At 49.8% G+C, this 16,757-nt stretch overlaps 1 long non-coding RNA gene across 1 annotated transcript in view; it reads left to right on the top strand.

Annotated features, from left to right (window-relative positions):
* Window positions 1-14,578: 14,578 nt before the first annotated feature.
* The window catches only part of LOC106727168, a 12,491-nt gene continuing 10,312 nt past the window's right edge, over window positions 14,579-16,757 (top strand). The window contains exon 1 of the long non-coding RNA XR_001363328.1: window positions 14,579-15,006. This is a non-coding gene — a long non-coding RNA (uncharacterized LOC106727168). The remainder of the gene's footprint in view (window positions 15,007-16,757) is intronic.

Here is a 16,757-nt window from a genome sequence, read left to right as displayed (position 1 = left end):
CTTTTTCCTTTTCAATCTGGATGCCTTCTATTTCTTTTTCTTGCCCAGTTGCTCTGTCTAGAGCCTACAGTACAATGTTGAATGGAGGTGACAAGAGTGGATGTTCCCTGTCTTTTTCCTAACTTTAAGGGGAAAGCATCTAGTATTTCTCCATCATGTATGATGTTGTGGGCTTTTTGTAGGATGACTTTTATCAGGTTGAGGGAGTCCCCTGTATAATTATCTTTGAATGCCATGGATGGGCAGGGCTGAATTATGAAATCTAATGCGATCTGAAAGCTCTTTTAGGACTTCATGTCCTTTTCAATATTGTAATAGGATGTGGAAACAATGCCCACTAAAGACAGGTTGTCTATTTTTTCCTCTGGGAAAGGCTGCATGTGGCAGAAGCAACTTTTCTATCTCTTTTCCTACCCCCCGCCCCCAAGCATTCTTCCTTATCTCCCACCAATGAGAACAAACAAATGATTGTGGTAGATAAATCTAATAGCTTCTTTCCATACTGTCCTTATGGTTGTAGGACGCAGTACATTTGCCCATAAATTCCAATAGCACGTATGCTAGGAATGTTAGATAAAAGCTGCAGAAAGTCAGAAAAGGTGTCAACTCCCGAAAACCCTCTCAGCAGCCTTCTTAGAAGAGAGTACATTCTCAGATCCCGCTGAGAGCATAGCTCTCCCGGAAGCTGGGAAATGCGGACTGGTCTGCGTCCAGGGGGAAACTGCTGATTTGGTGGTGATGGTGGTGACGATGAAGACGACAGTGACGCAGCACTATCAGTTGTACAGCATAAGCACTGACAGGTGCTAGGTGGTACCTTTAAGAAGATAAGGCCCAAGAGCCAATGCAGGACCGGCCAGCCAGGCAAAATAGTCCCAGCCAGGGACGCGCAGTCCGGCACAATGAGCTGCATGGCTTTGGCGACTGTTCTCCAGGCCTCTGTTTCCGGTGGCCAGTGCCCATCTCCCACTCGCAGCTCCTAGCCCTTTGCCGCTAGCTCTGTGCAACGCCGAGGGACCAGGAGGTGCCGACTGTGGCTGCCACATGGATCTTCCCTTTGTGGCAAAGGAGAAACACCACCTGCCTCCTGGTTCCCGGACCTGCCCCTGCACACACTTCAGCTCTGATTCTCCTCTGCCTTGCATTATTTATGTACGACAATCACAGTCAGGAAAGCAAACCATCACATTGAAAGGGTCGTTAAGGTCCACCTCATTGCTTTCAGAGCCAAGGGACACATGGGTTGCTATGAGTCTTAGCAAGAGCAGTTTTGCTCTTTGAATGGAGAACCAGCATTGCCACCTTTACTAGAAGAGATTATTCTTTGCTTATTTCAATTCCTCCAAGTCCCAGCCTTTTAGGCAAGAATTATAGGGATCAAGAGAACTTTAAAGGAACAAAGAATCCTCTGCTTTTAAGCGAAACTATAACCTAGTCACAGAGTAAGTTATAAGTTAGGTAATTGGGTGTTATCTCCTTTCTCTACAGGTGACATCATTTATCCCTGTCTAATACCTTCTGCTTAGAGGAAGAGGGGGAAGGAAGAACGGTGGGGAAAAAAGGGATGGGTACATGAAAACTCACAACAGTGCTATCCATTTTGGGGGGCTCCTTGGGGAGTGTGGGTGTTTCTCATGAACTGCCATTGAGTGCCGTGAGAGATGCATTTATAGTGCTCCGTGCTGGCCTGCAGAGCCCAAGAGCTTTTAGAGACTGATGGTAAGAACTAAGGACCTGCCCTCGCTGGTTTGGCTCAGTGGATAGAGTGTCAGGCTGTGGACTGAAGGGTCCCAGGTTCGATTCCAGTCAAGGGCACATGCCCAGGTTGTGGGTTCGATCCCCAGTGTGGGGCATGCAGGAGGCATCCAATCAATGATTCTTTCTCATCATTGATGTTTCTCTTTCTCTCCCTTCCTCTCTGAAATCAATAAAAATATATTTTAAAACAAACAAAAGAACTAAGGGACTGCCTGGGACACCTGGCCACAGGTGGAGAATTGGTGGACAAAAGGAGATGAGACTGGATACGTAATTTGGGCCACACTGAGTACACAATGAAACGAAGCAGTGGACAGGCAGGATGCTTCTGCCAACACCTCGATGCATTATCCTCTGATAAGCTGTGAGCAAGGAGAGAGCCGCTCATGTCTTGGGCTTCCGGCCCGGCTCTGGATCCTGGGCTTCCGGCCCTGTTCTCTGATAAGACAGCATCTCTCGGAGGCGGGGCCTCCCTTAGGATCCCAGGAGGGCACTGTTCCACTCAGCTACTTGGTAATAAAATTTAAGTCTCAATTTTCAGACAGTTTAAAGAAAGGACAGTAGCTAATTTCATAGTAAAAGCCTGAAAGACAGAAACAATTAAGATGATCATGAAATTCTAAAAACCATTTCCGAGATTGAATCATAGAAATGTAGGCTAAGAACTTAATAGCGATCATAGTGATGAGGCTAAAGAAGACTGAACTGCAACCAGAGACTTCATTCGATTCCTCCCCCCACCCCCGCTCCCCCCGCACCCCTACCCCATGGCTGTCCTGAGAGAAACAAAGCTGGAGCTTAAGGGAAACATCAAAACTTGTTTTTGAAAAATGTGTCATCTTATTCTTTTCCAGAGAATTTGTATCTGGGGGTTTATTCTGGGTAAATTTCCCCAGAGAAACATTACGTTCTCTTAGTCTGAGAATGTAGCAGGGACAAATAGGGTCAGAGACAGCAATGGAAGTGGCACTCTGCAACTAGACAGGGGGCACATGGGGGTTCTGTGCAGATGGAATGGTTTAAAGCAGTGCGTAGTCCTCATCTCTCCGACGGGGGGCAGTTTAGTTTGGGGCGTGCCGAGGTGGGATGCTATGAGTGGGAGCCGGGTAAGTTCTGAAATCTTCAAAACTGAAGGACTAGGAAGGGATGCAAGAATATAAAATCCATCTTTTGTTCTTTCCTCTGGATTGCCCTAAACCTTTTCCAAATAGAGACTACTTTCTGAGGAGTACTCTCAGAGGAAGAGAAGGTTCCTGAAAAGGTGACAAAGGCCCTGGGGGGTGGACTTCAATTTACTAGTAAATGGAAGTGGAATGGGTTAACTGTAGGCTCAGATGTTTACAAATGTCTGTAAATCCCATACTTAAATACTGCGGAAATGTAGGGAAAATGTCACAAAACTTAATGATAGGCCTTGGCTGGAGCGTGGTCCCAGTGGGCCAGGGCTGGGGGTTCGATCCCCAGTCAGGGCACATGCAGGCGTCGACCAGTGAATGCACAGATGGGTGGAACAATGAGTCGATGCCTCTCTGTCTTGCTTGCTCTCTCTCAAGTCCATACATTTTTTTAAAAAATTAAAAAAGAATAATTCTTTAAAAATTAGTTATGGTCCACAGTTAAGATTATTAAGGAGAAATTTTTACCAGAAGTCTCAGAATTTAGGATGGGGAACTGAGCATGTGGGTTCTGTACCCGTGAGAGCCGAGGCGAGCTGTGGGAGGCGTGCAAAAGAGGCCGCCCTGCTGGGAGTTCGGGGTGTGGGCAGCTCTCCGTGCTGTGTAAACCCCAGTTTAAGGAGCCCCAGATTTATGTCAGAGTTTACTGTTCTCGTCAACTACAACTTGAAATAGGATTTAATTTTCACATTTAAGTTTTAACATTTTATTATATACTGAATTATTGTACTACATAAAATTAGACATAAATAGTACCTTTGTGTTTTTTCTTCTCCTTTTGCCCTTTCGTCAACATCTGTAACTAAGGTCAGTGTTAATGACGTCCCTGACGCCGAGCACGAGGCAATCAGCATCCTTGTTCTTCCTTTATCCTCAGGTGCAGGCTTATTGGGCTCAGTGTCGGCCTCTCGGGACCTGAGCCCGTGCTCCCGGCCTGGTTGTCTGTGCCTGAGTGTTTTACCCTCACCCCACCCGCCAGGGAGGAGGCTGTTTGCCTAAAGTGCCTGGGGGAGGCAGGGTGGGCTTGCCATCTGTGGAGAAACGATTGTCAAGAACCAGAGCCTGTCCAGGTCCCAGCAGGAGGTGGCAGGGCGAGATGCACACCATGGCCAGCTTTTCTAACTGACCCCCTCTAGTCGCCCTCAAAGGGTTGGAATCATCGGACGGTTAGGATTGGTCTTCAGGTGACCCTGTCTGTGCCCCTTTCCCACTCCCCCACCCCCCACACCCCAGGAAGGAAAGGGGGAAGGGAGGGGAAGGCGGAGGGGGCGCCTGTGTCTGGGCAGAAGGACCCTCGGCATCGGCCTGTTCACACCTGACGTCCTTCCAGAGAGGAGCACACCCTCCCTTCTGTGGCAGGGAAAACAGTCAAGTGAAGGGCACGGATTCCAAACTGTCACCAATGGATGGATTTACAAGTAAAATGCTTAACCTGAGGTCCTTTCCTATCTTGGTAAGAGGGAGGAATGACAAGGGGAGGGAGATTTGAACACGGAGAGTCCTTGGCTCGCGGCAGCATGACCCCCATCTGCACGTGATCTTCTTGTGTGTGACTGTGCCCAAGTTTCCCTTCTCCTTAGGACACCGGTCATAGTGGATGACAGCCCCACCCCTGTAGTATGACCTCATCTCAACTAAACACATCTGCAATGGCCCTACTTCCAAATAAGGTCCTATTCTGAGATGCTGGGGCTTAGGACTCAAGATATGAGTTTTGGTGTGTTTGTGTGGGGGGGGCACAATCCAACCCCAGCAATGACTTGCACCTCCTCCCTCCATCCTGAGCAGCCGTCACAGGAAGGCACTAGGGCTGTGGTAACCCAGCAGGAATTCTGCTGTCAGCGCCAGGGAACGCACTACTGTCTATTGGCTCCATGGTCGCGGCCACCCATCCCTGTGACAGACAGAAAATTCCTGTCCCGGCAGCACCAGGACTCACGTGGACGGCCCCTCGCTTACACCCATCTCGGGAGCCTCCTTTCCTTCGCCAACACCTAGTAGTTAGTTTTTAACCCATTTCCTAGAAAAGAATAGTCAAGAAACAAGAATTAGAAACCACATAAAAAGAAAGGAATGTGAAGAGCAAGAGAGGATGTTTTTAAATCGTGCTGTTTGTTAGTGATGGTAAATGTATTATTTCCTGTGGCATGCAGAGCTGAGGTTGGAAACCTTCGACAGGTAACTTTATAAGGCTCGGGTGCCTGGACCAGTCCCAGCCCGAGGGGCGGCAGCCAGGGGGCGCGTGCCCTGGGAGAGCGTGAGGCCACCTGCGCCTGTGGACTCTCACTGGTGCGGGAATGGGCCGTGGGTCTGACTCCTGCCAAAGACAGTTCTCCCGGGGCTGGAGAGAGGGCACGTGACCGGGGTCAGGGGTGGAGGAGCTTCAAGGATGGGGGTGAGTTTTGGAGACAGCGTGCCTAAGGGACCCTGAAAATAAGGCCCCACGTGCCATCGTTGTCACGCTTGCTGTGGGTCGCAGACACCTACTCTTGGAGAGCTCCCAGCCTCGTCCCTGAGGCATGAGGAGCTGCGGGCACCTGGCTTGTCTCAGTGGGTGGTTCACAGGCTGCTACACAGCCAGAGAAGCAGCACAGGTTAGAGGCCTGGCTAACGACACAGAAGCTAAAGGCAAGCAGACTCAAAGTTGGCATTTCCAAGAATGTTCAAATGCATCAGCAATATTTATGCTATTCCTACTTACTGCGATTTGACAGATGACTAACAAGTCAGTAGCAAATATGGGAAAATATGGTGGATAATTTATAGGCCAGAAAGGATCCATGTTTTCCCCCAGAACTCACCTGAAATTACAGACGTTTCAAGAGTTTTACCTGTGACATTTTTCTGGACCTGCCATCTCTCCAGGCGAAAATGAAGGTTGGGCCTAAGAGCTTCTGATTTGGGGTGGGTTTTGTTTGTTTGTTTTTGGTCTTCTTGATGACAAGTCGTAAAGCCATAGGAAACAGAATTCGCACCACATATTTCAATCCTACAGCGCTAGATGTTGGGCTTCATAAAACCCCAGCCTACCTGTTGTAGATTTCTTCTCTCCCATTTCTTGATTTCTATCCTGCATTTATAGATGGAAAGCAATAACTTTGTGTTAGTTAATCTTCACTGATACCAAAATGATGGGGAAAACACTCATTGCAGCACGATTTTAAAAGAAATACATCTCACTTTACTATGAAAATAAAATCTGCTTACACTTGGCACAAACCCAGGCCACAGTGAGTGTTCAGTAAATGATGGTTGAAACAAGTTGTAGAAGGCGGGGACGTGGGGCGCTACCACCAAAACACAAGCCACCAACCCCCCCATGTGTCGTGTGTTTCCATGTCGGGGAGCAAAATCAAGTCAAGTGAACATGTGGGTAAGGTGTGTCCTTAAGCTTCAGATGAAGGTGTATGACTTCCTAGTCATTCTTAAGGCATGAGGTTTGGCCATCAGATTACTCAGTAGTCACTGTTGTATGCAAAGTACGTTTCTGCCAGCAGCAGAATATTTTCAGCCTGTGTGGCAACATGGTAAAACGGATCTAGGAAGCTATGCCTCAACTACATTTAGATGTGAAATAGTTGCTTTCTAGCTAGTAGACAACGTGGGTTCTTCAATTTGACAACCACAGTAAGAAAAAAAAAAGTATCCTGCTAAACTGGATTTCAGCAGCGTATCAAAGTAGTTTGCAAGGTTTTGGGGAAGAAGGCAAGACATCAGTCGATGCTGTGCCACGGGGAAAGCCGGCCGTGCCACAAGTTAAGAAACAGTGGATGAATCCATAGCATTCTTCAAGGCAAATCTTGAATCCATTAAGACATTCTGCAGAAGAGCAGTTATAACTTCCAGTTTAAAATAATATTTATAAGATCGGCTTGCTTGGAATCAAAATTCGTTTCCTAAAAGTGCGCGCAAGCCTCTTTGGGTAACTTCTATAAAGAGAAGAACTTGGAGAATAAGTTTCTGGATCCTGATAAAGCCATTACCTCCCTCTCCCTGAGGCTTCCCTTCCTCCGTCCCTGAAGGTCCTCGTCTCAGCCTAAAGCAGTGATTGTTCAACCCAGGAGGATGCTTGTTCCCAGGAGCCACGGACCCATGTTTAGAAATATAGTTGGTTATCACAGCTATCAGGAACGGGTGGTCTGGGGAGAAACGGGGTGCTATTGGCTACCAGATATTGAATACTTGTCAGTATCAAAGTTTCTGCTGAGAACAGGGATGCTGGTGAGCATCCTACAATGCACAGCACAGCCTCACAATAAGAATTATCTGGCCCCAAATATCAACAGTTGAGAGAATGAAAAACACGGGCCTGGAGGGGTAAATGGGGCGGGTGTGAGCATGTGCGCAGGGTTGGCACACAAGTAGAATACGGCCAGGCTTGAGGCCTACAAGGCCTCTGAATCCCACGTGAGCTGGTACCTTACAGATCAGCAGCTCCAGGAAAGAAGTTCAACATCCAAACTGGATGTGAGGGAAGCTCAGAAGGGATTTTTTAAAACTCTTTGCTCCACCCCAGCTCCTCAAGTAAAAGTTCCACAGCGAGCATGTGGCAAACCATCGGAGGGATCGTTTGTTTTATCCTGAGGTTTTAGAATTGTGGCTGTGCCGTGGCCTAGGATCCTCCACTACTGCATGGATCACTTCCATGAGCTTCTCCTTTTGTCCTAAAAGTTTTCACTGTATATTTTGACAATGGCTATACGTGGGCATTTTTTTTTTTCCTGGGGACTATATCTCTGTTTCTTTACATCTTTATTGTTGAGAATATTACAGATGTCTCCCTCCCCCCTCCTCCCCATTAAACCCCTTCCACCCAGTTCCCACCCTGCCCCAGGCCTTCACCAACCTATTGTCTGTGTCTATAGGTAATGCATATCTATAATCTATAATAATAAAAGCATAATATGCTAATTAGACTGGATGTCCTTCTGGACGACCTTCCAGATGAAGCCAGGGCTGCGAGGGAAGCCCGGGTCCCGGGTGCCAGAGAGAAGCCGGTGCTGGTAGCCGGGGGAAGGAAGGCCTACTCTTGCATGGATTCCGTGCATCAGGCCTCTAGTATGCATATAAATTCTTTGGTTAATCTCTTCCAGCCCCACCCTTTCCCTCTGAGATTCGTCAGTCTGTTCTTGTTTCCATGCCTCTGGTTCTATTTTATTTATCAATTTATTTTGTTCATTCCTTGTTCATTTATTTTGATTTTTAGATTCAATTGTCAATAAATATGTATTCATTGACATTGCCATCATATTGTTCATATTTTTCTCCTTCTCCTTCACCTCCTCCTCCTTCTTCTTCCCCTTCTCCTTCTCCTTCTTAAAGAATACTCTGCAACATTTCATGTAATTCTGGTTTGGTGGTGATGGGCTCCTTTAGATTTTTCTTGTCTGTGAAGCTCTTTATCTGACCTTCAATTCTAAATTACAGCTTTGCTGGGTAGAGTAATCTTGGTTGTAGGTTCTTGCTATTCATGTTTCTTGCCACTCCTTCTGGCCTGCGTAGTTTCTGTTGAGAAATCAGCTGACAGTCCTTTGGGTGCTCCCTTGTAGGTAACTGTTTTTCTCTTGCTGCTTTTTTCCTCTCTTTGTCTTTTGCCCTTGGCATTTTAATTATGATGTGTCTTGGTGTGGTCCTCTTTGGGTTCCTCTTATTTGGAGTTCTCTGTGCTTCCTGGACTAGTAAGTCTATTTCTTTCATAGGGGAAGTTTATTATTTTTATTTTTTAAATCCTCACCTGAGGATGTTTTATTATATAATTTATTTCAGAGAGGGAGAGAGAGATAGAAACTTCAATAATGAGAGAGAATCATTGATCAGCTGCCTCCTGCATGCCCCCACACTGGGGATCGAGCCTGCAACCTGGACATGTGCCCTTGCCTAGAATCGAATCTGGGACCCTTCAGTCTGCAGGCTGACGCTCTATCCCCTGAACCAAACCAGCTAGGGCGGTAGGGGAACTTTTTTGTCATTAGTTCTTCAAATAAGTTTTCAATATCTCTCTCTCTCTCTCTCTCTCTCTCTCTTCTCCTTCTGGCACCCCCATAATTCAAATGTTGATATGCTTGAAGTTGTCCCAGAGGCTCCTTACACTATCTTCCTATTTTGGGATTTTTTTTTTTTTTTTGCTCTTCTGATTGGGTGTTTTTTGGTTCCTCATATTCCAAATCATTGATTTGATTCTCAGAATCCTCTACTCTATTGTTGAATCCCTGTAAATTATTTTCACTTCATTTAGTGTATATTTCCTTCTGGCTGGTTCTTTTTCGTGTCTTTGAAATTCTAAGATCCTTGGAAGTCTCACTAAGTCCCTTGAAGCTCTCATTTAGATCCTTGAGTTGTTTGTAGGTAAGTAACGGAGTCTTTATTTAGCATTCACAAGATTTAGGGGACTCCAGCCTAGTTTTATTTTCACATACCTGTGATCACTTACGGCAAGTACCTCCTCTCTTGAAAAACCATACGCACACTTACTTCTCTTTGTCCACCTTGCCCCTACCTCTCTGGCCACAGCTGGAAAGGTGTGTTCTTTGCCAGTCTTTCTGAGGCAGGTCACCACATCCTTTTATGAATGGTAACCTGCCACAGTAAGCCCACTTAAAGCGGGTTTGGCTCAACTAAAACTTCAACCAGCACCCGAGGCTTTCAAAGTACACCTCCTAGGTCAGTGATGGCGAACCTTTTGAGCTCGGCGTGCCAGCATTTTGAAAAACCCTAACTTAATTCTGGTGCCGTGTCACATATAGAAATTTTTTGATATTTGCAACCATAGTAAAACAAAGACTTATATTTTTGATATTTATTTTATATATTTAAGTGCCATTTAACAAAGAAAAATCAACCAAAAAAATGACTTTGCGTGTCACCTCTGACATGCGTGTCATAGGTTTGCCATCATTGTCCTAGGTACTGGGGGTTCCAGTCATGTTGGTAGATACCACACAAGAAATTTTAAGCCGATAAGGCCCTATTTAGCAAAACTACCTACCAACATCCTTCAAACAAAAGGCAGGGGAAAAATAGCAACAGCCCACATAATTAATCTGTACAGAATCACACAAGATGTTTTAAACAGTGATGATCACAGAGTGCTGGCGCTGGATGGGGCCCTGGGTGCTGCTCAGGTGGTGCATGGCGTAGCAGTGCTGGCTTCCTTCCTGTTCTCTCTCTTGCTTTATTTGGCGATGCAGAGATGAAGGCTCGGGGAGAGGAAGGGGCTTGGACAAACGGATACAGGGGAGCCGAGCAGAGTCAGAACTGGAAAAGCAATGGGCATCTTCTCCCATTGCATTAAAGGCTGAAACACACAGGCTGTGATCGTTATATGGACACGCTTCCCATTTTTCCCACTGTCTTCTTTTCCTCCCCTTATTGTTTAACCCAGCTTTCCTAGTTCATCTCACAGACTATTTTGGAAATTAGAAAGCATATTTTTAATGCAAATAATACCTTTTAAAAAAAGGTTGTAAACACCCACAGCATCTTCATGCTTAATGACTTGATGCCAACTGTCTGTATTCATGGGTATTTTTGGATCTATAAATGTCATTTGTCTATTCATATACATTTGTATTCCTGGTTTCCAAATCGAGTTGTTTTCCCTCACCTCCCACAAAACAGTGCTCCTGACATTTTGGTAGCGTGGCCATAACTACACAGTCCCATCAGGGTAGTTAGTGGTATATACAAGTTACTGGTGAAGGTGAAAATATGTGGCTAAATAGTTTTCTTCCAGGGCTGCCATCTTTCGCAAGAAAAGATGGAAAGACAAGCAGGCAGTGCTTTTCTACAGAAGAGAGAGTTAGATCTAAAAAAAAAAAATAGGAAGCATCTCAGGCTTGAGGCACTTTCCTAGAGGATTCTTTTCTGCGCTGCTGTGCAGAGATCCCTGGCATGGGACATAAGCCCGGCTTCCTTTAAATGTGTTTATGCAAACCTTATTCTTTATTTGCTATAATCACCACCTGAAATATGTAAGTAAAGCACACAATTTATCTTAATTTTTTCCTCTTTTTATTTTTTTTATTTTCATTGATTTCAGAGAGGAAGAGAAAACGGAGAGGGAGATAGAAACATCAGTGATGAGAGAGAATCATCGATCGGCTGCCCCCTGCATGTCCCACACTAGGGATTGAGCCGGCAACCCGGGCCTGTGCCCTGACTGGGAATTGAACTGTGACCTCCTGGTTCATAGTTTGATGCTCAAACACTGCGCCACGCCGGTTGAACTCAATTTTCTTTTCTAATCCTAGGCAGGATTAGTCATTTCCTCCTCTGCATTTCCATGTAACATCTTGTATACATGTCCAATGTAGAGTAATGATTGGTTTACAGGCCTATTCATGGTTGCCCACCCTCCGGACTTACAGCTCTTCATGGGCAGACATGGGAGCATCCGTGTGCTCTCTGTGTCTAGTCCAATACCTGCTGAGCGTGGGCACTCCAGAGCTGTCTGCTGAATCGCCCACAAACTCCCTCACAGCGATGACGTGTCATAGTCCAGTGGCCCATGGCCAGGACTAGGCCTGTCAGTGAACTATCTCAGCCTCCAGGCCCCCAAGCCTCATGGAGTTTCCATGAGCAGCAGCTGCCATGTGTTCGGGAAGATATGTGAAGTGCCGCGAATCGGAACGGCCACACCCTGACTGATACGAAGACCTTCCGAGGTTGTGCGTTATGGTAACCCTCAGGAACCCGCCTCACTACGTGAGAAAACAACTCTTGCACTGCCTGGGTCGGCATGCTTGAAAGGTTCCGAAAGGCCATACATACACGTGCGCACACACGCCATGTACACACAGGCACACAGGCACTGTGAGCCAGCATTGCCCTGCAGTATCAGGAGCCTCCTGACCTGGAATCGCACCGCGTGGGGCTGAAGCACAACAGTCAGTGTAAGAGGCACTTTCCCAACAAACCCTTTGAACATGTTCATCGCTCTCAGCAGCAACACCAGATCCCATCAGGCAGCCCTGCCAGAGCTGCCTCCACTCTTCTCTGTAATTAGGCTCTTTGCGGGCACATTGTGTCGCCCCTGAGGAGAGGTCATTAGAGGCACGCTCTCCTGGCGGGAATCACACCCCGGGCCCTACACGCGTGATGGCAACTGGCAAAGGAAGCAGTTCTTACCCTCATGGCGATGCGGAGGGAACACGCAGTGCCTGGATCCCACTCGTTTCCATTGTTTGTCACCGTGTTCTTGGCACAATCTTGCTGAGTCCATGAGAGTATGTGAGAGTTATCACCACCCGTCCGCCGCCGCCTCTGTGGAGCTCTGTGCGGTGGTGGTTGTCTTACAGTCCAGGCTGTTGTTCAAGGCGGGGACAGTGTCAAGAACTGTGGAGAGTCTAGCATTGTCCTCTACGTGCAGGTAAATAAGTTAACCTGCCACGGTGGCATGTGTTCTGGTAGAAGAAATGAGGAAATTAAAATCAGTGACAAAAGAGTTTATTGCTCACAGTAGTAGTAGATGAATCAACCAGGCTGGCCTGGGGCGGCCCCGGGGAAAGAAGTAAAAGCATCCTGCCTGGGAATGGACAGGGTAGGGTCAGACATTTCCCGATAAAACTCTCCCTTCCTCCCCCTCGCATCCTCGAAATCCCCAGGGATCAGTGAGAGGAAAGGACCCCTCCTGGGAGAGTGCACTCATCGACCAGGAAGAAGAGAGGGGGCTGGATGGGAGGCAGAGCCAGGTGCCGAGGAGGCCACTTCAGCGCCCAGCCCGGTGTCCGTGGCGGCAGGAGCAGGGAAGGCCCCTCAGATGCCTGACTGCCCGCGGTTGCGGAGAAGCTGGTGACCCCGACAGCCAGGCACTCGATGTGGGCCCGTGTCGAGGCCACCGTGCTGAGGCCAGAGTTGGCTGATCAGATGGGAGCAAACACCATCCCCTGGAAACGTATCCAGGCAGCGAGGCCCAGTGGACAGCCCTGAGAGGGGTCAGAGGTCAAGTGTCGCCCATCGGCCGGGAGTGGTGCAGTCACTTCCCTGTGATGCGTTCCTCCCTCACTGCGAGACAGAGGGGTCCGTTTGGGGCAGGAGTCTGAGTCTGCAGGAACATGGGGGCCCTTTCGCTGCGCCGTCTGTGATGGCACCGACGTTTCTGTGCTCAGTGTGGGGACCGTCTCACGGCGTGGGCAGCCTCCAGCATGTGCTGAGTGCTGCTTCCGGGGCGGGCGGGGGCCTCCCTGGGACTGCAGTCGGCTGTGCCCTGTGCACCGACTCATGCACCGGCCCAAGGCTGCCTCTGCCCCAGCAAGGGAGCACCCAGGCCTCCCCCAGGGGCCTGCTCCTTCCTCACTGCACAGCCCCGTCCCCCAGGCCCACAGCGCCCTGACTACAGACGCCCTCCAGTCCCAGTGCTGAAACTCCAGGGCACCGAGCAATCCTGTGACAGTTTAAAGATAAATAAAAGATGGCGTTACTTTATACAGTGGGTAGTAAACATATGGAACTCGTTACCCTCAAGATGTTGCGTGGTCCACAAATATAAATAGGGTAGAGCAGCTTTGGATACATGCATGCTTGTTGCACTCGGGGGAGCTGCTCGAGCATCGTTAGGCACACACAGTGCCTCCAGGGACAATGCCACGCTTGTCCTCAGAATGTCCTTGGTGCCAGTGCCACCGCCTGCACAGGCACGTTGCCGGCCGCCAGGTTTCTTGGGGAGATCAGCGCCCACGATACCAACGTGTTCCGGTAACTGAGGGCCGAGCTGCTGCGCAGGTCCATCCATCAGCAGGTCGTGTAGAAACCGTTCTCCGGGGCGGTGTGCACTCCGCTGGGACTTAACCTGAGCGGCCACATTGTGAAACTTGTCCTGGGCTGTAAGGTGACCCCGGCATCGGCCGACACGCGGCACTCCCTGAGCACAGCCCGGCCCCAGGAGCTGCGGGTCATTCTTTTCATTCTCAGCGTCGGGATCGCTCTTCTCCCCGGTCATTGTGAAACTTGTCCTGGGCTGTAAGGTGACCCCGGGCATCAGCCGACACGCGGCACTCCCTGAGCACAGCCCGGCCCCGGGGAGCTGCGGGTCCTTCTTTTCATTCTCAGTGTCGGGATCGCTCTTCTCCCCGGGCCTTCAGCTTCTGTTTCCACTGATGCGAGTGGCCTTGCAGGACCAACCCCCTCCCCCTGATGTGTGCTCCCCACTCCGACTTCAGAGGGAGGCGCCCCACTTCCTCCCTCCCATGTCACCCCATCTCCGCTGTGACAGAGGCCTCTCTTCACTAAGGGGCAGCCCAGGCTGTGCGTTTCTCAGGCTCCCCTGACGCTGGGTAAACGCGGAAGAGAAGTGCATTGTGTGCTGCTGGCTCTGGGTTCCCAGGAGCGCACCCCGCACCAGGAAGGCTCCGACAGCCAGTTGGGGTCAGAGCCCTAAGAGGAAAGATGAGAGTCCCTCTGGGGAGGGGCGTGTTCTAAGCAGGGAGGGACCAGCAGGTGAGAGGGACTAGAACAGACTTGGTCCACTTGACAGTGTAGTCTGGGGTTCCCAGGAAGTCCCTGGCACTCACACACCCTCAGGAGACCCCAATCCAGCCCCCACAGATCTCCCATTCCCTCCCGCTCACCCCTGAAAAGAGCCAAATGGTTTTTTAGATGCCCCTCAAAGCCCCTCCCCTTTTATACTTTTCATTATGTGACTCCATAGATGCACAGGATTGATCTCACCTCCCTGCTGCAGCGAGCGTCCGGGAAAACAGATGGGCACCCAGACTCCCTCCCCGCTCTCCTCCACAGCCCGCTCCCAGGGCCTCAGGACAGGCGTGGTCAGCGCCTCTGAGGAACACGGAGTCTCAGCCCTCGCTCAGACCTGCCGGAGCAGAGCCTGCCTTTCACCAGGTCTCCGGGGCGTTAAAATGCACAGTCACGTTTGAGAAGCCTTATCAAGGGTGCCGGAAAGCTAAGGAAGCTCTGCGGACTCCTGCACACGCCTCAAACACGCACCCAGCGTGCACCGGAACCGGGCCAACAAGCATCTGGAAGCTGTATCGCTGAAGAGAAGACGTCCGCTTGCTCTCAGCACCACGCGGCGCTGCACGGGATCGCTCGCAGAAACCCGGCTATTCAGGAAGGACTGGTGAGCTCCAGCCCGTTTCTGTTAACTGCTTCTCCCTGCTCCGTCGCATGGCCTCTTCTCTGTTCACCGGTGCCGGGGTTCCTGTGGAAGACGTGAGCCCCAAGTTCTCTCTGCATGTATGTACTAGGCATACAACCTGTCCACTAACAGTGCTAATTACACGAGACAGTCTTTGTTAGTTGGTCACTATAACACCTTATGTGTTTAAGGCACTTTAATATTTGAAATAATTCTGTATTGCTTCAAGCACCGTGCAGCCCTAGAATCGTAACATCTCAGAGTTTTTGCATAAACTCTTCAGGGAATTCCCCCTAAACACCAACAACTGGCCCTCTTCCTTCTGCTTGAGTACTCCTAAAGGCATGACACATACATACCTCCTCCTACATCAATCTCTTCTAGGTTTGAACACTTCTAAGTTGTAGAGTTCTTTCTCGTGCTGGTTTAGACTTTGTCACCCATTGGTCTCTATCATGATTGTTCATTGCAGTTGTTAATTCTAGAGCGATTTCCCTTAGCTGGTTTGTATAGTCCTTTTTGTTACGAGGAAAATTGGGAGCAGAGGCACAGAAATGTCATAGCAGGTTCCAGAGGCCCCCAGAAAGCTCGTGGAGAAACCAAGACTAGAAAGTATTTCCTTCTACGTAACTTACAGTCTGTTCACTAGACTGTCTGCCAAGAAACGCTGCTCTGTGACCAGCGCTGTGATAACACGCAAGGAAAACATCGGTTCCTGGGAAAGACGGCGGAGAGGGTGCGGTGAACACCCAGAAGCTGTCCCTCCCTTCGTGGGTCAGACATCTGGCCAGCAGCCCGGGTGGGAGCTGCCGCCAGAATCCACCGTGGGGATCTGAGCCGTTCCCACACGGAGACTGGCCTCTGGCAGCTGACAGTTTTCCTTTGTGCAAAGGGTGTTCCTGGCTCTCCATCAATTCCTCCCGCTCTGCACTCCTTTCCCGCCACCCCCGCACTCCACACCCTGCTGCACACACCCTCCCACTCCCGCAGCAACACAACCCCTCCCTGGGGTGCATTCTGCACACACAGGCCCCCACACTTCCTCTGCCCACGCCCACAGGGCGCTCCGAGGCACCCCTCCTTCCCCCACCAGCCTCCTCACAGCCCTCAGTGCCCTGTCTGCTGCCCAGCTTCCTCCCCTCCTCACTATCTCTGCTTCATTGTGTGGTTTCCCGGCGCCTCACCCGCCCGCCCCTCTCTGCGCCCTTTGCCTGGCCGGGAACCTGGCACCGGCTCCTGTCCTGTACATTGGAATCCGAGCCGTCACCAGCCGGAAGGTAGTCAGCCTGCATGTGCCTGCCTGTTCCTCACCCACAGCGAGGCCACCGCGGAGGGTGGGAAGGAGCTGGCAGTCAGTCCTATTTCTGGAAACGATAGAAACTCCTGTTCCCCAACCCCCCCCCCTTTATTCCCAGGGGAACCAACAGAGGAGGCCAAGGGTAGTCACCGTCTTTCCTCCTTCCCTCACTCTGTTGCAGATTTCCCATCCCTTCTTCAGAGGCCCTGGCAGTGTGCTTGGTGGCATCGCTCACATCCTGTCTAGATGACAGGTTACGCAAGGCTAGGGTATCCCACAGAGGACAGACAGGACAATGAAAGAGGGAGCCCGGCCGGTGTGGCTCAGTGGTTGTGGGTCGACCTATGAACCTGGTGGTCACAGTTCGATTTCCAGTCAGGGCACAGACCCGGGTTGCGGGCTCCATCCCCAGTAGGGGAGGTGCAGGAGGCAGCCG

This window comes from Myotis brandtii, unplaced genomic scaffold (genome assembly GCF_000412655.1).
Source record: "Myotis brandtii unplaced genomic scaffold, ASM41265v1 scaffold381, whole genome shotgun sequence".
In the NCBI taxonomy this organism is placed as follows: Eukaryota; Metazoa; Chordata; class Mammalia; order Chiroptera; family Vespertilionidae; genus Myotis; species Myotis brandtii.
This window is presented reverse-complemented; position numbering and strand designations above follow the sequence as displayed.